This window comes from Monodelphis domestica, chromosome 3, assembly GCF_027887165.1.
Source record: "Monodelphis domestica isolate mMonDom1 chromosome 3, mMonDom1.pri, whole genome shotgun sequence".
NCBI lineage: Eukaryota > Metazoa > Chordata > Mammalia > Didelphimorphia > Didelphidae > Monodelphis > Monodelphis domestica.
Genome location: NC_077229.1, coordinates 448880688 through 448905174, shown reverse-complemented (window position 1 = coordinate 448905174; position 24487 = coordinate 448880688). Strand labels below are relative to the sequence as shown.

At 34.7% G+C, this 24487-nt stretch overlaps 1 long non-coding RNA gene across 1 annotated transcript; it reads right to left on the bottom strand.

The window, feature by feature from the left end:
* Positions 1-6058: 6058 nt before the first annotated feature.
* Positions 6059-10079, bottom strand: LOC107651781 (uncharacterized). The gene is made up of 3 exons (XR_001628806.2): positions 9979-10079; positions 9268-9363; positions 6059-7140 (listed from the first exon to the last, which is right to left on the bottom strand). It is a non-coding gene; the product is annotated as an uncharacterized LOC107651781 (long non-coding RNA).
* Positions 10080-24487: the final 14408 nt, after the last annotated feature.

The window sequence follows — 24487 nt, the reverse complement described above, 5'->3', positions numbered from 1 at the left end:
TGGATGGATGGATGGATGGATGGATGGATGGATGGATGGATGGACAGAGGAAGGGAGAAATGCAAGAAGAGAGAGGAGAGTGGGGGAAAGAAGGAAAGAAGGAAGGATGAATGAATGGATGGTGGGTAGCTGTGTTCTTCCACAGAGAAATATAACATTCTACAGTTATTGACAAATGCAACACAGAAGTAATAGTTTTCCTGAGAAGCCCTCATGGTTCTAAATGCACCTCTCTTACACAGGAGATCTTCACCCTTCTTTCAGGTTCTGATTCATTAACATAGGCCTAGTTAAAGGCTTGTATCTTAAGCAGGACATTAACATGTTGCATAAATTCCCAGTCCAGCCCTCTCATTTTACCAAATAGTAGACAAATGCCCTCCCAATAATATTAGTCAGGATTACATCTGGTACAATATTCTTTTTGCCCATGGTCTTATTTAAGCATATTGTTTATGTTTATCTGCTCATTTATTTGTGCATGATAAGCTGTGAGCATATGGCTACAGATCCCCATGACATTTCTTTCTAATGTTCACATTCACCTATAATAGATCCACTAGGATTTAATTTTTAATATTTTAAAAATTAAAATTAAATTAAATTAATAATTTTTAATAATGCACTAGATGACTGTATCTGACATATCTGAGCCATAAGATCAGTATCGTAGATAGTATTCAAGAAGTTTGCTGTGGCAAGAGTAGTATGGCTACATATTCACCGAATTATTAAAACTTAGACCTAGATCAAGATTTAAAATTGTACAGTGAAGTGATTTGTCCACAGCCATACAGGTCTTAATAAGTAGGCATCAGGGGCTCAATTTAGACCCAGGACATCTGACCGCAGAGCCAGCATTCTTTGCCCTGAATCATGCCAGTCCTCATGCCTTCTCTCCTGTGTTGCAGATGACATCTGCCTTGCTGGTTTTGCTAGCTGTTGTGATGCATAATGATATGGAATAGGCATAAAAAATCTAGACCCGTTTTGCCCAGTGTGGTGAGAAACACTTTCTGGTGTGAAGATTGTGAGCTCTAAATGTCTGCTGCTAATTGATTAATCAATAACTGTGGCTGTAGGCTGATGACAATTGCAAAAGTAAACCAACATTCATCCCGTTTTAATGAATCAATCAGTGATTGTAGCAGCAATTTTATATTAATAGATAGCAAGTGAAAATTTGATTTTTATTATTGAATCAAGCAGAGATAAGATTGGAATGCAGAATTATAGGTGATATTTGAAAGACCTTGGGGGTCGGAAAGTCTAAATGAAAAGAGATGAGTGACTGAAGCAAACATAACTGGGAAAAAGAAGATTTCCATCAATGCTACCAAAAGCTATCTCTTGAGGCCAAATGTATCCAAGTACTTACAATTGAATGGCTGATAATAAAACATGGAACAGTAGAGAGAGCACCAAGCCTGAAGTCAAGAAGACTCATCATCCTGAGTTCAAATCTAGACTCAGGCACTTACCAATTCTATGACCCAGAAAGCACTTAACCATGTTTGCCTCAGCTTCCTTATTCATAGAATGAGTTGGAGAAGGAAATGGCAAATCATTCCAGTATCTTTGCCAACAAAACTCCAAAATGGTGTCACAAATGTTGGGCATGACTGAAAACAACTAGTTGAGTTGCCAAGTTATGACAGATAAGATCAATTGTGATTCTGTCTACAAGCCTTGAAAGATTATGGAGAGGAAGAGAGGTGCAACAAAAACAGAAAGGGACAAATGTCTTGGTGTGTGTTATTAAACATACATCAGTGCAATTCTATATTGAATATCTAGATTCCAGCAAAACATACCATAGCATCTCATGGCATTGATGTGGACAAGATGCAGATATATGAGCTAGATCAGAATATGCTTATGTGGATTCAGAACCAAGTAAATGACAGAAAAGACATAAATGGTTCAGTGTCAGTTTGAAGAGAGCTTTCTAGTAAATTGATTCAGAGACCTATCCTTAGCCCTTTAGTGTTTAACACTTTTGCCATTGACTTGGATGAAGTGTTGGGATAATATCTTATCAAATTTATGGATGAAATTGTCCTGGGGAAAATTGTTATAATGAGTATGTCTCACTCAGAACCATGCAGACTACATCCCTTTCAGGCTTCCAGAATACTTTGAGAGTAGTTTTGGTTTTTTTCTCTATTGCCATAGATTCAAACTTGTACAGTAGTATTCCCCTTATTTATTAGGGGGTCAGTAACCAACACTACCAACTAATAGCAGAATAGTTTTTACAAAGAAATATTTGATTTACAGATATGACAAGAACAAATATATCAATATTTCCACCACTACCACCACCACCCCAACACCTAAGCACACAATCTCCTCTCTATCTCAGGCTCTAGGCCAGTAGGATTAAAATTTACTTCAGTTCAGGCAGTTAGGGGGTTCAGTGGACAAAAGTACCAGATGTGGAAATAGGAGGACCTGAAATCAAATCTAACCTCAAACACTTCCCAGCTATGTGACCCTGGGCAAGTCACTTCACCCTAATTGACTAGCCCTTACTGCTCTTTTGCCTTAGAACTGATTCTAAGACAGAATGCAAAAGTTTTTTTTTAATTAGTTCAGTGCCTACATAGCAATGGCCCCACAAAGTCCATGTCCAAATGTGGCATGACTACCAGATAAGCCTGACTCACCTAAAACTGGACTGTGGAACTGAAAGTCTGATATCCAAAGATTGATCCTTAGTCCTCAGGGCATTCATACTGTGCAGTCTACAAACCTTAACTCTGGAAAAATAAGGTGAAAAGGAGCCTTCCAAAACTGGGTCTCTACTTGCTTCACTGGTCACCAATAGTACCAAAGCCAAGAGACCACAACTAAAGCTGACAGGCTTTTCTGAATGTCTCCATAGTCGCTCAAAGAATCTTCTCCTTAACATTATTTAGCAAATTAGTTTCAGAATAGCTGTGCATACTCCACAATCTATCCAAGGTATCCTTTTAGGTCATTACTATTCTAAAGGAAGCAGCTCCCTATTATCCTCCACATGGAGAGATGCTAGCAAAGGCACTCTGTGTGTGAGCCAACCTCCTGACAACCTAAAGATCCAAAAAAATTTTGGTGAGAATATGGGGATGAATCTAATAAAATGGAAGTTAATTTAGAACTTTGGAAAGTCTTGCACTTGGGCTTAGAAAATCAACTTTACAAGTATAAAATAGAAAAAGCAAAGCTATACAGCAATTTAGCTGAAAAAATTATGAGTTTTCAGTGGACTATGAGGTTCAATATAAATCAGCAGCACAAAATGGCAGTGTTTTAGCCTGTCTTAAGGAGTCATAGTGTCCAGAATAAGGGAGACTAAAATCTTATCTAACCAGACTACATTTGAGAAGGTGACAGTTCAGAAGTTCTGGACTGGGGTCTTAAGTAAGATGTCTACATTCTGATTAAGATGCATAGAGTGCTCAGTTGTTGGCTTTACATTTTAGGAGGGACATTGAAAAATTGGAGTGTATTCAGAGGAGGGCAACTAGGAAGGTTTTACCATTTAAAGATTGATTGAATGAACTGAGTATGGTTAACCTGAAGAAAAGATTTATGGAAGTCATGATAGCATGTCATTAAGAATTAAAAGGCCATCAATTGGAAAAGGAATTGGATTTTTTTCCTGCTGACTCTAGAGGACAGTATTTGGAATAGTGACTAGAAAATGGAGAGAGACAAATGTTGGCTTAATGTAATTAAAAACTTTCTAAAAACCAGTTTTTCCAAAGTGGAAAGAGATTTCTCACGACTCCATTTATAACATCTTTGCTAGGTGGTGATCACTGTAATTAGAGAATTCAAATGAAGGCTAGGTAATCATTTATCAAGGATGTAGTAGAGCATATTGCTGTTCAGATAAGATGAAAAAAAAAAACAATTCAGTCACACAGGACTCTTTGTGACCCCATTTGGAGTTTTCTTCTTTTTTTAAACCCTTACCTTCCATCTTGGAATTAATACTATATATTGGTTCTAAGGCAGTAGAGTGGTAAGGGCTAGGCAATGGGGGTCAAGTGACTTGCCCAGAGTCACACAGCTGGGAAGTATCTGAGGCCAGATTTGAACCTAGGACCTCCCATCTCTAGGCCTGGTTCCGATCCACTGAGCTACCCAGATGCCCCTCCCACCCTCATTTGGAGTTTTCTTAGCAAAGATACTGGAGCAGTTTGCTATTTCCTTCTGCAGGTCTTTATATAGATAGATAGATAGATAGATAGATAGATAGATAGATAGATAGATAGATAGATAGATAGATATAGATATAGATATATAGATATAGATGAGGAAACTAAGGCAAATACAGTGAATTGACTTGATGACTCTTGGTCCAGCACTCTATCCATTGCACCACCAAGCTGCCCCAAGCTTTTATTCAGGTATAGATTAAACTAAATTACCACAGAAGCCCCTGATAGTGCTGATATTTAGTGATTCTGGAGGTTTGCTAGAAAATATATTATTCTTTAGCAAAGTAGTGATGGGTGTCATGACCTAGGACAATCATGGATGAATCACCTTTTTAAGTTTTTACAGGAAGGATTTAGATTTTCATTAGAATAAGGAAATCTGTAGGTCTACCATCACAGAGGGCAAATAACCCACCTAGGTTTTATTAAATAAATCCTAAGGACTTGTCTGAAACATGTTGTGATTAAATGATTTGCCCAGCGTCACCTAGTCAGTGAATGTCAAAAGCAGGATTTGAACTCAGATGTTTCTAACTCTAAGTCTAACTTTATATGCTTTATGTATCACTGTATCTACATAGAAGTTCATAATTGTGTAGTGTTAGATTTTTTTGTTGTTGGACCTAATATTTAATTGGTGGTCGCCAGGGATTTAATTTCTAACCACAAAATTAATTACTAAAGTAAATGAAATTTATGATAGTTTATTTACAATAGAGGGAAGATATTAAGGAAGAGAGAAAAGGGGAGAGAGAGAAAGTTCTGGCTTCCTTGGAGCCAGGTAGAAATTCTAAGACCCAGCCAGGGGAAAGGAGTCTCAAGATGATGGGCCTTTCTTAGAGGTTCACACCTCCAGAAAGGCAAGGAAACTAAGCCAGGATTTCATTCACCAAGGTGACTGTCTAAAAGAAAAGCAGTCTGAGGTCTCCTGCATGAGCTCCTCCAGGGGTCCAGTTCCACAATCAAGTGTCTTCACTCCAAGTCTGAGTGTCTGTCTTCCAGTCTCTCCTCAAGTATCTGTCTTCCAGTCCAACTCCTAGTGATTGATCTTCCAGTCTCTTCTCCAAGTGACTGAATCCTTGATTGATTGTTTGTGTGCCTCTGTTTCCTCTATTTAAAGATCATTTTCTCTTGTGTCACCTCCCCTAAATTTTATGTCTACAAATCACAGCAGATGCTCCTCTCCAGGGCTGCCACTCAATGTATGAAATGGGTGTTCACACCTTTTGTAGTTAAAATGGGTAGATAAACTTTAAATACTGAGTTAACACTTTGGGGATTAAAATCTAAAAATAGATCTGGAATTACAATTTTATCTTCACTATCAAGGAAGAGCTAAATACCTTCATTGCTACAATCAGGAGATAGCCAAATCCAATCTTCACAGTAGCTGCATTGCAGGATTCTACACTTTTAACATTAGATACCACTCAGATATTTTCAAGTCAAGGGTCCATTTATACTCTCCTAGATAAGATGAAATACCCTAGGAACTCCACAGTTCCTAAAACCAGTTCATATTTCTTGAGTTTCCCAAACTGGACTATAGCTGGAGAAAGCTGCTAGCAGTTTTTACCATAGTGAGTATGTCTTACAAGCATAATGGTAAAAAATTAAGACATGAAACTTATTAAAAAAACAATCTTCCATTCATCCCTCTCCTTTGAACTGACTATATTTTAAGCATCCTGGAGATAGTTTCATAAATTAGATAGCCTCACATCATTCTTTGAAACGGTCTGGCACAGAGGAAACATGGCTTCCCCCCCCCTTTTTTAATGAGTTGATTTAATGTACAGTACTCAGTCCAAGGGTACAGTTTCTATTTCTTTTTAATTGAAGATGAGCTTTTTAATGGATAAGGTGAAAGGACAAATCACAGAAATATAAAGAAAGGAACTGGAACTGTGGTTATATTAGTCTAAAAAATGTCCAAGAAAGGAAAGTTTTACTATCATTGCAGGTCATTCCCTTTTCTGAAATGTATAATTTTAAAGAATTGTTGGGATCTCTGAGAGGTAATGCAACTAACGACTTGCCAGTGTGTGTCAAAGATATAACATGAACCAAGTCTTCTTGTCTTCTTGCCTCTCCACAGACTTATAGAATTACAGAATTGGAAGGTCTAACAGAACCAGTCACTTGAATTTCACTCAACAAATAGTGATTAAAAATCAATCAAATAGTGTGAACTGATCCAACTATTCTGGAGGGCAATTTGGAACTCTGCCTAAAGGTCTGTAAAGTTGAACCTTCTCTTTGATCCTTCAATACAACTTCTGGGTCTGTATCACAAAAAGATATTTTTAGAGGGGAAAGGATCTACCTGTATAAAAATATTTATAGCAGTTCTTTTTGTGGTGGCAAATAATTAGAAATTGAGGGTATGACCATCAATTGTGGAATAATTGGACAAATTATTGTGTATGTTAGTTATAAAATACTATTGTGCTAGAAGAAATGATAAACAAAATCTCAGAAAAAAGCTAGAAAGATCTCCATGAGCAGATGCAGAGTGAAATAAGAACTGGAAGAACATAGTACATAGTAACAGCAACATTATACAATGATCAGTTGTGAAAACTTGGCTATTCTCAATAATTCAATGATCTGGGACAATTCTGAAGGACTTACAATGGGCAATGCTATACACCTCTAGAGGAAGAACTGTTGTAGTCACTTGAATGTAGATCAAAGCCCATGGGAATGACATCATTGCCTGGGTGTTTTGAAGGGACATTGTATGTAAGGAAGACTTGAGGTCAAGGTAAATTTAATGGAATGAGCTGAAATGGTAGTGGAACCGACCAGGAAGCAATAGGGTGGAATAGCTATCTTTTATGGAGGAAGAATGAGTAGAAGAACTGCCATGGAGAAGGGCAGGAGCTGGTAGAAGGCTGGTACTACTAGAAGCCTACTCTCTTCAGACCTGGGATAAAGAAAAAACAAAATACACAATTAAAAGAATAAAAATTTTCTTAATGTACAGAGAAACAGAAGGGAAGTGGGGTGAGCTAAGGGAGATATTAGGGAGGGGAATACATATCAAGAGAAGAGGGTAAGGTGAGGGGAGAGGGAGGGACTTGGGACCAGATGAGGAGAGATTTTTAAAATTGAGGTTATATCAAGAAGTAGAAGGGTAGGGTTGGGAAAATATGGAAGGGATTTTTGGAAAGATCAGAAGGGATTTTTGGAAAGGTGGATAGGATAAGAATTAAGAGGCAAGAGGGAAAGGATGAGGGAGATGTGGTTGGAAAGATGGACCACTTTGGAAGTGGGAGGCATTTTCAGAAATCCGTGATGTCTTTGGCTGAGAATATAGGTGTCATCTGTTTCCTTGATATAAAGTATATAGGGTAGTCATAGGAGTCAGTGCACTAGGAACTTCTCAGAGTTGTCAAATCTCATGGAAAACTGAACTTGTACCTATTGGTTATCTAAGTAGGGATTTTTCTCCCAGGGCAGCTGTAACCTATAGTTCAAAGTTCATTTGCATAAAATTATGTTGATTACTCAATTTTCCAAGCCTGGGTAAGGAGTAGAGCTGGTAAGAGCTTGAGAAAAGTGAGATTCTGGCTTTTTGTTTTTCAGCTTTGATAAGGAAGACAAAGTTTCAGACTTTCTTCAGGTCTCTGAAGGGAGAAAAGCACCACTAAAAGAAGCTAAAATCTGAGGGACCCAACATCTTCCAATTCCTTTCTACCACTTATTATACTATAGATTTAGAGGAATTTGTCCATAAGAGAGATCTGGGATTCTCTTGGGTTCTAAGTGAGATATCTTGCCCCCTTGAGAGGGCTAATTCACTCTGTTTATTGTCTGATACATTCTCATCTGTGTGTGTGTTGTTAAAGGGATTTTCTTAATCTCTCCCTCTGTCTAGTTTAAGAGGGGAGAGAGCAGTGAGCCAGAGCTGAAGATTCCAGAGACCAGGACACTGAGGAGAGGAAGTAGGAGCTACTTTCTGGCAGGAAGGTTGTAAAAGGGGAGTTGGTCAGTGAGGAGATAAAAGGAAGCAGCCCTTGAGGAAAGGGGCTTCTTCTGCCTCTAGGATCTCTAGAGAGCAGGAGGTCTGGCTCTCAGGCAAGGGGCTACTGGCAGTTGGTTGGTGATAGACAGTTGGCTTTCTATTGTTTTAGGGAATTAGTTGGTTAATATTTTACAAATAGAGTAGAGTTAGTGAATATTTTACAGATAGAGTAGATTAGGCCTGGTGTGCCAGGCAGAAGAACCTGTCCTGAGAAGACAATTAGAGATGGTAATAGGAAATTTTATGTAGTTATTAGGAATTATTTGTTAGTGAGACTTAGTATAGGTAAATTTATAAGGTATGATATTAATAATCTCTCTTTCTCTTTTCTATCTTTCCATCTGTACTTCTTTCTAAATTAAATAAAATTTGTATTAAAACTGAACTCACTTTGTCAAACTCCTTAATTTAATCTTTATAATGTCCTCTAATTTCTGTTTGATATTTACTTGAGTACATGAGTTTATTTACTATTCTCAATGTGCAGTTTTCATGTAAATAGCATTTGGTTGGAAGGGAGTCAAGACTTGAATACTTAGGTTGGGACCCTTTTCCATTAAGGGGTGGTGACCAGGAACTCAGATTGAAGTTAGAAATTATTTCCCTTAGTCTAACAATATTTAGTTTACAAAGTTATATTTCCAGTCATGAACCTCTTTATTTCTCTGAGGTAAACAGAGTGATCAGTCCCTAGCCCCAATCTCCTGCTTCTCCTCCTGACAGGAATTAAAAGTCTTCCTTGGATGGAGGGGAGAATAGAGGAGGTTCTAGAGATATCATTCATGCTTCCCTATGAGACATGATTTAGATATATCTAGATAGATCCATTTGGATACACAAAATCTAAACGGACATAGCACAGAGCACACATCCTTCCCCACAAGAACTCTAAATGTACTGGCTTGGTATTGTTTTTCTGTAAGTAGTCCTGATAGTAAAATCTTCCAAATATTACCAAGGAGGGGAGGAAGAGAAAGGGGAAAGGGAAAAGAGGACCCAACATAAAACTCAACCAAACACACTAACCTGGAGTATATAATTCCTAAGGCAGTGGTCTTCTGGGGATCAGAGATACACAGAATCATTCAGCTGGAAGAGCATGTTCCAGTGGCAAGGAGTTTGCTGTCAGGGAGAAAATAAGTTGATGGTAGATAAAATATTATTTGAGGCCCACAGGTATACTACACTTCAAAAAATATTATTGTTAATATTTTAATGAGTATTTTATATAAACTTACAGTCTCCCTTTAGGAGAGATAATTATGATAATTTCAAGACTATTAGTTCTAATTTTATAACAATGGTTTACATGCATAGATTTGTAAGCTAAAAGATCCCTGAAGGGGAGACTGCCATGGTGGTCTCAAAACCACTAAACTCAATATTATAGCAGTCTATTTCTTGATCTTTAATAACACTCAGTATATGAACATTGATAAGATAGACTGGGGAGGGGGTTGGGAGCAGTCTCCTTCAGTAAGTAGACCTTAGAGAAGCAGTGGCATAAGTGTAAGGAAAGGGGAAGGTCTTATCCTAACCTATCCAGTGGCCTCAAAGGTTCTAAGGTGCAAAAAGTACTACGTTATCTTAATTCCTACCACACAAAAGGTAAAAAGAATCACATTATCAAAAGCACTCCAAGCCCAAGTTCCCCCAGTTGCTTGGCAGGGCTCAGGAGAACAAGCTGCTCAGTGGGCCTAGGGAGCTGGGATGAATCAGAACTGTGAGGACACTGACCTGGGTCCTCACCCAAAGTCCATTCTTCAACAACACCCAAATCTTGATGTTGGTACATTTACTAACAATCTGGTTTAATCATGTCTGTATTGTGTTCTTGTCACCATCTAGAGAAGATAAGCAAGCCCTGTTATTTTCAACCTTAATTTGAAAAAAGCAACAATTTTCTCATAGCTTGAAGATTTTTGTTTAAAATAGAGGTTTATAATTAACTTGATCACCCTGTCTGATTCATTTACTAATACCATGAGTTGCAATGCTGGGAACACTGGATCATAGTGACACGGGTAAGAAAATTAGGCAGGAGGAGGATGAGAAGGCTGATTACCCAGAAGAAGCTGCTATTTATATAGTGACATCTGGATAATCAACAACAGGAAACAAAATATAAAAAAATTATGACAGATTGATAAGAAATGATTTTGCACATATCTCATAAACTTGCTGAAATTCTAGAAGGGATCCTTTGGTTTTATATGTGCTCTTGATGGGAAAGTTCTGAGCTGAAATAATTCCTGCCAGTTTCATCATTTCTGAATTGGGCAATAAGTGTAAAGTTTATCAGAGGAACAGGAGGAAATGTTGGGATATTTAGACAGACTATTTGAATTCCTTTTGCATACTGAATTGTGAAGATTATGTTCAATAAAAGGAAAAAATAAAATTGATTTTGTAGTCCAGGAAGCAAAAATAAAATTAAAATTCAATGGCACTCAAATTCTTAAAGAATTATACAAATGCTTTGAAAATATCTGACTCAGTGGAAAGACCTCCAGGAATTGATGCAGTGTGAAAGGAGCAGCACCAGGAGAACATTGTACACAGAGACTGATACACTGTGGCACAATAGAACATAAGGTACTTCTCTACTAGCAGTAATGCAATGATCCAGGGCAATCCAGAGGAACTTGTAAGAAAGAACGCTATCCACATCCAGAGAAAGAACTGTGGGAGCAGAAACATAGAAGAAAAACATATGATCAATCACATGGTTTGGTGGGGATATGATTGGGGTTTTGTCATTAAAAGATCACTCTATTGCAAATATGAATAATATGGAAATAGGTTTTGAGCAATTATACATTTATAACCCAGTAGAACTGCTTGTCAGCTCCAGAAGAGGGGAGGAAAGAGGAGTGGAGAAATCATGAATTATGTAACCATGGGGAAAAATTCTAAATTAATTAATTAATTTTAAAAAAAGAAAAAATCTGACTCAATGGCAGAGCCAGATTCTGGCCATTACCTACAGAAGAGTCACACACCTCTCCTTCCAATTTTAAAATTGTCCTGGATTAGAAAAACTTCACATCCAGACCTTTTGTTGGCTATATTGTTCCAGAATTTGATTTGACGTTATTTTAAAGATGGAGGGGATTATTTGAACCTCACTCATCTGAACTGGTTAAAAGAGGGGGGAATCTATCTATCTATCTATCTATCTATCTATCTATCTATATCTAATAATCTTTAAGTCTATCTATACAGAAACACATACATTCTTTTGGGTATAGAAATTCACCTTCCCCAAAAGGAAAATAGGAGGAAAGAGGAGAGGATAAGAGGGAAAATGGATTAAGTGAAACCACTTTTGAGGAGAGACAGGGTAAAAAAAAGGGAGAAAGATGAACAGAAGAAAATAGAGAGAAATACACAATTAGTGATCATAACTGAATGTAAAGGGATGAAGTCAGTCATAAAATAGAGGTAGATCGCAGAATAAATTAGAAACTAGAATCTTATAGTATAATGTTTATAAGAAACATACTTGAAACAGAGAAACATAGCTAGAGTTAAAATATGGGACTGGAGCAGAATCTAGTATTCTTCAACTGAAATTTAAAAAAAAAAAGTCAGTGGTAGCAATCATATCAGACAAAGCAAAAGTGAAAATAGAACTAATGAAAAAAATAAATAAGGGAAATTATATTTTGCTAAAAATATATCATAGACAATAAAGTAATAGTAATTTTAAATACACACACACACACACACACACACACACACACACACACATATATGTACCGGAATGCAAGACATCCACATTTTAGAAGGCTAAATGAACTATAGGAGGAAATAACAAAACTATACTAGTAGTGTGAATCTTAAAACTGCTCAAACTCTACCTTGGAACATTTGGTTAAGGCTATTCCCCCATTTTAAACAATGAAGGTACTTAGTCAGGAATGTATGTGAGAACTTTACATTACTCAAACAATACTTAGGCATACTTTAGGGGAAGATAAAGTTGTAAACTCCTTACTGAACAATGAAAAAGTACTTAACTCATACTTATAGTGAGGCAAAAGCCCTTAAGCTAGGTCTATTTTTAGATCTAATACAAAAGGGTGCTAAGTACCTATGAAGGTCAAATTAATCACTAAAGGGCAACCTTAGCAAAGAGGTGTGAAATACTCAGAAGTTTTAGTCTACCCAGAGAAGGTGATAACAAGATGTGAATCAAGAATGGTCAGTCCTTTGGAAAACGTCTACTGTGATTGGTAGATGCGAAAATTTAGGGGAGGTGACATAGGAGAAAATTATCTTTAAAAGGAGGTCAGAGGCTTCTGGACTGAGTTCAGCTTAGGAAGCTGAACTGGAGGGTCTCTCTGAACACTAGAGTTTTGCTTGGAAGGAATCTTGTGGTGAGTGATTAAAGACTGACTTAGTTTTCTCTCTTAAAAGAAAAAGGCCTAGGCCCTAGCCTTCCTATTATTTCCTCTTACTCTGTCTCTCTCCCTTTCTTTAATTCCTTCATTTGAATTAATTAAAATCTCCATAAAACCCAGCTGACTTGGGTATTTCACATTTGGGAATTTTTCCCATGGTGACCACTTTATTTTTAATATAAAATCAAGACACTAAAAATTATCTTCATGCTTTTGGCAATTCAAAGTCTTGAACCCATATTTTCATGGTCATAGTTTATGGCAACCACTCTTTTGTCTGTAACAGTAGGGAATTCAATTAGCCCCTCTGAGAACTAGATAAGTTTAGATATATTATTCATAAGAAGGAAGTTAAGGAAATAAAGGCAATTTTAGAAAAGTTAGAAATGATAGCACTATAGATAAAATTAAATAAGAATAGAAAGGAGTATACTTTTTCTAAGCCATATATGCCACCCTCACAAAAACTGGCCCAACCTCACAAACAAATGCAGAAAAGCAGAACTATTAAATGCACCCTTTAAAAATGACAATACAGTAAAATCACATTCAATGAAGGACATTGGAGGCATAGATGAAAAAATTAATTGCAAATCAAATAATCTAATCCTAAAGAATAAATGGGTCAAAGAACAAATCATAGAAACAATCCATATTTTTATTAAAATAAGGCCAAGACAATATATCAAAATTTTGTGGGATATAACCAAAGTAGTACTTAGGGAAAATTTTCTATCTCTATACACTTACACTAATAAAAGAGAAAAAGAAGTAAATCAATTAATTTAGTATGCAAGGAAAATAGAAATAGAAAAAAACAAATTAAAAATCTCCAATTGAGCTAAAAATTGAAATTTTAAAATTCAAAAGACAGACTAATAAAATTGAAGGTTAAAATAAAGCATTGAACTAAAAAATAAAAATAGGAGCTAACATTTTGGTGAAAAATTATGAAATAAATATACCATTTATTTACTAGATATTGCAAAAGAAAGAAGAAAACCAAATTACTAGTATCAAAAATGAAAAGGGTAAAGGTATCCACATAAAAGTGAAATTAAAATCAATATTAAGAGCTATTTTGTATAATATAAGCCAACAAAACTGACAATCTAAATTAAATAGGTTAATATTTACAAAATTTTGTCTAAATTAAAAAAGGAAGAATTAAATTCTTAAATAACCCTATGTTATAAAGAGAAATTGAATGTCATAAATTATCTCTCTAACAAAAAAATCTCAAAGAACATATGGTTTTACAAATTAATTTATCAATCATTTAAAGAATAATCAATTCCAATGATTTTTTAAATTATTTTTATTTTTATTTATTTATATAAATATATATTATATTAAAATATAAATATATAAGCATATATATTTATTTATTAATTATTTTTAAATAGGTAAAGTCCTACAAAATTCTTATTTGCCACAAATGTTGTTTTGATATTCAAAGTATATAGCAAAAATAGAAAAATAAAACTATAGACCAATTTCCCTAATTAATTTTACAAAAAATTTTAAATAAAATTCTCATAAGGAGACTAAAACAAAATATCATGAAGATTATATACTCTGATCAAGTGGGATTTATAACAGGGATAGAGGGTTGGAAAATTATAAGCACAATTAATCATATCAATAACAAAAAAGATGGGGTGGAGCCAAGATGTAGGAGCAGGGTAGCCTAACTGATGGCTTAGTAGCAGTGAAAACTGAAACCACTCTGACAATCCTTCCAAACAAATCTTTAAAAAGTGCCTCAAAACACTAGAAATCAAAAACAATAAAGGGAGAGAGTCACTTTTCATGGGATAAGGGGGACCAGAAGCAAAACTACACACAAAGGAGTGCTAGATAACTACTCCTCACCTACTGCACCAGGTTCCAAAGTTGGGCATAGGCCAAATTCAAGATTCTGGGATACTGGTTCCACCAACAACAGAACATTTCATATCCCAAACCCACTCCTTGAAGTCCCAGGCCCTAAACTACCCACAATGAGGCCCAGAAGTCTATATTTTGACCCTTTCAAACCTGCATGTGATGAAGCCTTTAGCCCCAGGGAAAAACAGCTCAGAGTGGTGAGTCCTACAAGCCAGCAGTAGAGGAGACAGAATCATTAGCCTTCAGAACTCTTAGCCACAGGTTAAAACAAGGCTGGAAAAATAAGCAAACAACAAAAGAAATACCTAACTATACAAAATTTCTTTTGAGACGGAGTAGGCACAGAGTCAGTAGGGGACAGTAAAATCCAAGAAACCACATACAAAACTTTAAAGAAAAATGGAAATTGATCTCAAGTGCTAGAAGAATTCAAAAAGTAATTAAAAAATCAAATAAGATAGTTTGAAGAAAAATGGGGAAAAGAAATGAAAGCATTGCAAAAATAAAGAAATTAACAGCTTATAAAGGGAAAATGGTCAAGTGGAAAAAGAGACATAAAAATCCAATCAAGAAAATAGTGCCATAAAAAGTAGAATGGACCAAATGAAAAAGGAGGAAGAAAAGGTCAGAGAAGAAATTCAGTCTTTAAAAATTATAATTGGGCAAATAGAAACTAATGAATCATGAGACATCAAGATACAATAAAACAGAATCAAAAGAATGAAAAAATAGAATAAAATATGAAATATCTTGATGAAAAAACACTTGACCTGGAAAATAGGTCCAAGAGAGACAATTTCAAATTATTTGACTACCTGAAAGTCATGATTTTTTTAAAAAGTCTAGACATATTATTACAAGAAATTATCAAAGAAAACTGCCCTGATGTTATTGAACAAGAGGACAAAATAGGAATTGAAAGAATCCATAGATGGACAACTCCCAGAAATTTTATAGCCAAGAACAAGAACTCTCAGGCCAAGAAGAAAATATTGCAAGTAGACAGAAAGAAATAATTTTAATATCATGGAGTCCCAGTGAAAATTAAACAGGATCTGACAGCTTCCACACTGATGGATTGGAAGGCTTGGAATAGGATATTTCAGAAGGCAAGAGAACTGGGTTTACAACCAAGAATCACCTACTCTTCAAAACTAACTATATTCTTTCAGTGAAAATTAAGGTCATTTAATAAAAGAGATTTTTAAGCATTCCTGAAGAAAAAACCAGATTTAAATGGAAAATTTGATGACCAAATACAAAATTCAAAAGAAGCACACAAAGGTAAATAAGAAAGAGAAAAAAATTTAAGGGCCTCACTAAGGACAAATTGTTTATAATCCTATATAGAAAGATGATATTTATAACTCTTAAATTTTTTTATCATTATCATAGTAGTTAAAGAAGTAAACATAGGCAGAGGGTATGGTAGTAAGCATTTTAGGATGATATGCAAAAAGAAATCTAGGGGTGAAAAAGAGGATTTCACTAAGAAAATTGGGAAAAGAGAAATAAAAAAGGTTATACTACATCACATAAAGAGGCATGGGGGGAGGAACTATTTCAGGGAAGGAGGAGGGTGGCAATAGGTAATACTTAAACTTTACTCTTATTGGAATTGTCTCAGAGAGGGAAGAACAGCCAGATTCATTTGGGTATAAATTTGGGTATAAAATCTTCTCTTACCCTATGGAGAATTAGAAAGGGAATAGAAAAGGAGGTGATGAGGAAGAGAGTAATATAAGGTAGAGATAAGTGAAGTGATGTTTGAAAGATCTTATAGAGAAGAAGGAGAGGAATTAGAAGGATTGTGGTGGAAAGGGGAATAATATAAGGGAGGGGAATGGATGGAGTGATTAAAAGCAAAACACAGGTATGGAGGAAAAGAGTGAAAGGAGAAAGAGCAGATTAAAAGAGGAAAACAAGATGAAGGGGAATACACCGATGATAATCATAACCATGAAAGTAAATGGGATGAACTTACCCATAAAATGAAAACTGATAGAGTGAACTAAAAAACAGAATCCTGTCATATGTTGTTTACAAGAAATACCTTTGATGCAGGTAGACACACAAAGTATAAAGGTAAGGGGCTGGAACAAAACCTATTGAACTTCAACAGAGATAAAAAAAAAGCAAGAATATTAATAATGATCTCAGACAAAGCTAAAGCAAAAATACATCTGATTAAAAGAGAAAAGGAAATTAATTACATCTTGATAAAGGTAGTAAATACAATGACGTAATATCAGTACTTAACATGTATGCACCAAATGGTGTAGCAGCCAGATTTTTAAAGGAGAAATTAAAGGAGTTTAAGGAGGAAATAGCAAAATTATACTAGTGGAGAACTTCCCCTATCAGAACTAGATATATCTAACCAAAAAATAAATAGAAAATAAGTAAAGGAAGTGAATGACATTTTAGAAAAGTTGGATTTAATAGATATCTGGAGAAAAATGAATAGGGATAAAAAGGAATATATCTTCTTTTCAATGGCACATGGTCCGTATACAAAAATTGACCATGTACTACGGCATAAAAATTTCATAACCAAATGCAGAAAATCAGAAATAATAAATGCAACTTTTTCAGATCACAATGCAATAAAAATTATAATCAATAAGGGTTCATAGAAAGGTAAATTAAAAATTATTTGGGGGAGCTGGGTGGTTCAGTGGATAGAGAGCAAGGCCTAGAGATAGGAGGTCCTAGGTTCAAATCTGACTTCAGACACTTCCTAGCTGTGTGACCCTAGGCAAGTCACTTAACCCCCATTGCCTAGCCCTTTAACCAATAAAAAGTACTGGTTCTGTAAAGATTAAGATTTAGGGGAGATGGGGAGACTGAGGCATCTGAGGCAGGTAGAAATTAGTTTCTCTCTGCAAGGAGTATTATATTTTTTAGAGGTTTATTAAAGTTAAGGATTAAAAGAAAATACAGGATAAGAAAAAACACGTGTCTAGGCCAGAGGCCTAGACCTCACCTACATTATGGAAAGAGCCGTGTCTGCTCCAAAACGGAAGTCCAAAAAGAGCCAAGCCCCTTCAAAAGCCTTTGAATCAACTTAAATACCTTCTCGATCTCAGCCCAGGTGAGATTACAAGGCATTCTGGGGAAGTGGAGCAAAGGCTCATGGGGATTGTAGTCCTGCATTCGAGTCTATTTTTTACAGTTCCAAGGCAGAAGGTAAGGGTTTTTTTTTAATTTAATTAGAAATTAAATCTAATTCTTCAAAACATGTGGGCCAAATAATATATCATAGAAACAATCATTGATTTCATTGAAGAGAATAACAGTGAGGACAGAACATATCAAAATTTATGGGATATAGCCAAAGCAATACTGAGAGGAATTTTTTTTTTTATCACTGAATGGTTATATCAATAAAATAGAGGAAAAGCAGATCAATAAATTGGGCTTGCAACTAAAAAAAAAACTAACTAAAAATAAAGAACAAATGAAAAATCCCCAGTTAAAGACTAAATTGAAAATCCTAAAAATAAATGAGAAATTAATAAAATTGAAAGTAAAAGAAGTTCTGAACTAATATATATGTATATATATATAGTTAGGAACTGGTTCTATGGAAAAACAAATAAAATAGCTAGAGTATTGGTTAATTTGATTTAAAAAAAGTAAAGAGAATCAAATTACCATTATCAAAAATGAAAAGGGTGATTTCACCTCTAATGAAGAAGAAATTAAAGCAATCATTGGGAACTATTTTCCCCAATTATGACAACAAATTTGATAATCTCAGTAAAATTGATAAATATTTACAAAAATATAAAATGCCTAGATTAACAAAAGAAGAAATAGAATACTTAATCCCATTTTTGAAAAAGAAATTGAACAAGCTATCAATGAATTCTCCAAGGAAAAAATACCTAGTATCACATGGATTGACAAGTGAATTCTATCAAACAATTAAAAAAAATAATCCCAATACTATGCAAACTATTCAGAAAAATAAGACAAGAAGCAAGCCTACCAAACTCTTTTTATGGCACAAAAATGGTGCTGATATGTAAGCCAGGAAGATCAAAAACAGAGAAAGAAAATTACAGACCAGTTTCCCCAATGAACATTGATGCAATAATTTTAAATAAAATACTAGCAAAGAAACTACAGCAATACATCACAAGTATTATTCACTATGACCAGGAGGAATTGATAAGAATGCAAGATTGGTTTAATATTAGGAAAACCTTTAGCATAATTGACCATATCAATAATTAAACTAACAGAAATCACAATTATCTCAATAGAGGCAGAAAAAGCCTTTGACAAAAAAAACAACCATTCCTATTAAAAAACACTAGAAAGCATAGGAATAAAAGGATCTTTCCTTAAAATAATAATTATTTATTTAAATACTTCAGCAAATATCTTTTGCAATGGGGATATGTTATAAGCCTTCCAAATAAGAACAGAAGTGAAGCAAGGATGCACATTATCACAGCTATTGTTTAATATTGTACCAGAAATGCTAGCTTTGACAATTAGAGAAGACCAAGAAATTGAAGGAATTAAAGTAGGCAATAAGGAAACTAAAATATCACTCTTTGCTGATATGATGGTATACTTAGAGAATCATAAAAATCAATTTAAAAACTAGTTGAAATAATTTATAACTTTAGCAAAGATGCAAGACACAAAATAAACCCACATAAATCATTAGCATTTCTGCACATTTCTAACAAAAATCAGCAGCAAGAGTTAGAAAGAGAAACTCCATTTAAAATCACATTAGATAATATCAAATACCTGGGAATCTATTTGCCAAGACAAACAGAAGAATTATATGTAATCAAATACAAAATTCATTTCACACAAATAAAATTAGATCTAAACATTTGGAAAAACATTAATTGCTCATGGGTTGGCTGAGCTAATATAATAAAAATGACCACCCTACCCAAATTAATTTACTTATTCAGTGTCATACCTGTCAAATTACCAAAAAACTAATTTATAAAATTAGGAAAATTTATAACAAAATTCATTTGGAAGGCCAAATGGTCAAGAATATCAAGGGAACTGATGAAAAATAAATGCAAAGGATGGTGGCCTAGCAGTACCAGATCTTAAATTGTATCATAAAGCTGTAATAATCAAAACAATCTGGTACTGCCCAAGAAATAGAAGGGTGGATCAGTGGAATAGATTAGGTGTAAATGACCTCAGCAATCTAATTTTTTATAAGCCCCAAGATTCCCGCTTTGGGAATAAGAAATCACTATTTTAGAAAAACTACTGGGGGAAAAAAAAAAGAATTAGGTTTAGATCAATATCCAAACCCTTTATCAAGATAAGATCAAAATGGGTATATGATTTAAATATAAAGAATGATATTATAAGTAAGTTAGGGCAACATAAAATAGTTTAGATTCAGGGAGAAGGGAAGAATTTATGACCAAACAAGAGACAGAGAACAGTACAAGATGTAAAATAAGTAATTTTGAATATATTCAATTTAAAGGGTTTTATACAAACAAAACCAATGAAACCAAGATTAGAAGGGAAGAAACAAACTGGGGGGAAATTTTATAATAAATTTCTCTAATAAGGGTTTTATTTTTCAAATATATAAAGAACTAAATCAAATTTATAAGAATTCAAGTCATTCCTGTAACAAAGGAAAAACAAAATGGATCTGCAGAAAAGCCAGAGGCTTGGAACTTTGGCAACTGCCAATCAACTGAGATGTGCTGTAAGGAATGATGAACAGGATGATTTCAGAAAGAACTGGAAAGGCCTTCATGAACTGATGCAGAGAAAAATAAGCAAAACCAGGAAGATATTGTACATGGTAACAGCAATATTATGGAATGATGAAATGAGATATACTTCGCTAATGACAGCAATACAATGATCTAGAACAATTCTGAGGTATTAATGAAAAAGAATGCTATCTACCTCCAGAGAAAGGATTGTTGGAGTAAGAATGGAGATGGAAGCATATGATTTATCACTTGTTTATTTGGGTATATGTGTTTGGTTCTGGTTTTATAAAATTATTCACTTACAAAAATGAATAATATGGAAACATGTTTTCCATAATACATGTATAACCAAGTTTGAACTGCTTGCCAGCTCCAAGAGAGAGGAAGGAAGGAGACAATTTGAATCATATAACTTTAGAAAAATTATGTGGAAATTTGGTATTAAAACAAAACCAAGAAAACCAAGAAAAATCATAATAGTTGCAGAAAACACTTTTGAAAAACAGTATATAACCTGCATTAACACTACAACATCCAGTCCTATTAAATACACTAGTAAGGATGGAATACGTGAAGCTTTTGAAATAAAAAGTAGTACCTATCTAAAATTAAAAAAAAAACAGTTGCAATTTAAATAAATATGAAACCAAAGTAGTGAAGCAATAATATTCAGTATCACCATTAATATTCAATATTACACTTACAGCAATAAAACAAGAAAAAGAAATTGGGTAAAGATTAAGCAATGAGGATACAAAATATTGCTCTTTGCAGATGATTTGATGGTATGCTTAGAATCCTAAAGAATCAACTTAAAAATGAAGTCTCAACAATTAACAACTTAACAAAGTTGCAGGATATAAAATAAAAAGTTAAAAATCATCAGCATTTGTTTATATTGCCAAGAAAACCAGCAAGAGATAGAAAGAGAAATTCCATTTAAAATAGCTGCAGATGATATAAAATACTTAGGGGTATACCTGCCAAGACACATCATATGAACTATGTGAACATAATTTAAAAACTTTCTCACAAATAAAAATAGTTCTAAACAACTGTTGGAGTATTAATTCCTTATGTATAGATGGCACCAATATAATAAAAATGCCAATTTTATCTAAATTAATTTACTTATTCACTGTCATACCAAATAAAACAATGAAAATTTATAGAACAAAATTCATGGAGGACAAAATGTCAAGAATATCAAGGCAGTCATTGAAAAAGAAAGTGAAGTTAGATGGAATCTCAATACCAGATTTCAAATTAAGACTATCTTTTGACTCTGATACCCACTACATGAGATAATAGACTTAGAGCCAAAAGGAATCTTAGAGCTCATTTGAATCCAGGCTCTTCACTTTCTAGGTAATGCAACTAGGTCAAAAGAGGATAAATGACATATCTATGTACTTCCCATCTGTGCTGTCCCCCTCCCATTAGAATATAAGAAATTTAGGAACTCTCTGAATTTTCTGGTCTTTAACACAGGGTTTTGTACTTTTAAAGAGTTTAATACAGATTTTTTTCATTCCTTCATTCATGTATTCATTCAAGTAGTAGAAGTGGAATTAGAATCAAATTCTTTTTTCTGCAAATCTCTCCCTTTTAAGCCCACCTACTTTATTTCCAAGTTATACAATTCCATGATAATCTTACTCCCTATTCACTAATCATCCCTGGTAATGTGTGACAAACACATCTAAACATAGGATTCTGGAGTCAGTTGTAATGGGGGCTTGAGGGAGGCATAGCATGATCCAAGTGATTACTGCTCATCATTTAGAAGCAACACTGGTGTTCTGCCCTATCGCCAAACACAACATGCCCTTCAAGTGCCCATTCTCTATTTGACTCCTTTACCTATGAAATCATATCCCTTGACCTAAAAGCAGCATTGGCAAAGTATTGGCACGTGTGCCCAGCCAAGCACTGGAGGAGCTGCTCTTTCCCCCATCCTCCCAGTGGCCAAGAATATTGTTTGCACTTCTCATGCCTCTGTCCAGCCACCAAAAGCACTCTCTTGAGTAATGTGCAGGTGTTCACAGATAGCTTGAATTTGTCCTTAGGGCACCAGAACTCTTTTTGCCAAAGCTGCAGCTTCCCAATATCTATTCTCAGAGGGAATATAGCCCAGGGGAAATGGGAAGTTTAAGGACCATTCCTTGTCCCAACCCTGACTGGAAGCTGTGACGTCCCTCTAGGGGCAAGGGTCTCTTAAAGAGGTCCCCATCTTTATTTGTTTTTTATTTGGGGACCAAACTGCCAAAGACCTGAATTGTTCCTCTCCTTCCTTCCCTCATAGGGTACATAACTCAGGGATAATTATAGGGAGGAAGGATCATAGAAATAGAGCTAGAAGGGACCTTATAAACCATCAAGACCGACAACATTTGACCAGTGAGAAAATGAAGGGAAAGAGGAGTTAAGTAATAGATTCAGGGTTATATAGCTATTGTGTTCAAGGCAGGATTTAAACTCAGATCTTGATGATTCAAAATCTAACCCACTACACACTATGCCATGTATCTTCCTCCATATCACTTATCTGCCCCTAAAACACATTCTTCCTTAGAACAAAGACCCCGAGACTTTGCCATGCAGCTAGCTAAATAGGAGACCTGCTTTGGCATTTCACAATTCTGATTCTTTAGACATTGTGATGTTCAAAATTTGCTGCAGTATGCCATCCCAGGAGAATATTGGTGTTAAAAGCTGGGCTGGTTAGTCTTTTGAAGATAAAGGGGAAGCAGCTGCTTATGGGAAGCAATGAGGACACTCAGCTGCCAGTTACACATGGTGGACATGGGGGCTTCTTTGGGAAACATTGGGACATTCTCCAGTTAAGACAGTAATGGTGTTATGAAATTTTTTTGTGGGGAGGGGGATGTAGAAGGAAGTTTTTGTTTTGTTTTGTTTTGTTTTGTTTTTCAATCAATCAAGAAACATTTATTAAGGATCTACTCTGGGTCAGACACTAAACAAAGAAAGGCAAGTGTCCCTACTCTAATTAGGACAAAATCAATTGAGGGAAAAAAGGGGAAAAAAGTAGAGTCTCACTGTATTCTCATGTTGGCTCCTGCTATAGATTCCAAATTTGAGTCACAGGATTATGATTTGAATCTCAGCTATGGCCTTTGTATGAACTTAGATGAGTAATTTAACCACTTTGGCTCAGTTTCCTCCCCTATAAAAAGGAACAATTGAACTTGATGACCTCTTAATACCCCTGATAACTCTGTCTATAATTCTAGAAGGCTAAGACTCCCTCCGGACTTATTTTCCACTTGGTCTCATTGACTTTTCCTCTTATAAGTATTTTTCCCATTCTGCATCTGATTTATGTGTTTTATATTTGCTATGTATGCATTACATATTATTATATATTTATAGCTATTTGTTATATATTACATTATAAGCATATTTCAATTATGTTATTATATTATTCACATAATACTTAAATATATTTCCATTAAAATTTCTCTTAATTGCACTGTAGTATTATGTTACACAAATATACTACAGGTTTTTAATATTTGCAATATGACTCATAAAAATATCTGGAATGCTAGCTTATTTGTTTTTGACAATGTTTTTACTATGTATTCACTACAATGGACTTGCTGGGTCAAAGGGTATGATTATTCTTGTAATTTTTACTATGTATTGTCAGATTATCTTCCAAAAAGATTTTAAAAGTTTGCCATTCTTTTCACTGTGAATGATGTCCCAATTTCTCCCCAATCCTGCCAACACTGAGTTTGATGGCTTTTAACTATTTTTTCCAGTTTCATGAATGTGACATGATACTTAAAGATATTGTTATTTATATCTCTTGCATTATCAGTGATGTTAAATACTTTTTATTTTTTTCAATATATTTTTGTCTTGTTAAATATTACCCAAACAAATGTAAATGCTTTTAACATTATTTTTTTAATTTTTAATTGTTTTCCTCCTTCCCATCTTGTCCCTCCTTAAAAGGCCTGCAATTTGATATAGATTGCGCAAAACAAATTTCTATAATAGGCATTTCAAAAAAACAAAACAAAACAAAAGAAAAAAGAAAAATAAAATAAAAAAAATATACTTCATTTTGCACTCAATTCATTGGTTCTCTCTCCAGAAATGGATGGCTTTTTTCATCATAGGTCCTTTGAAATTATCTTGGATCATTGTCTTGATTTGTGTAACTAAGTTTTTTGTGATTGATTGTCATTA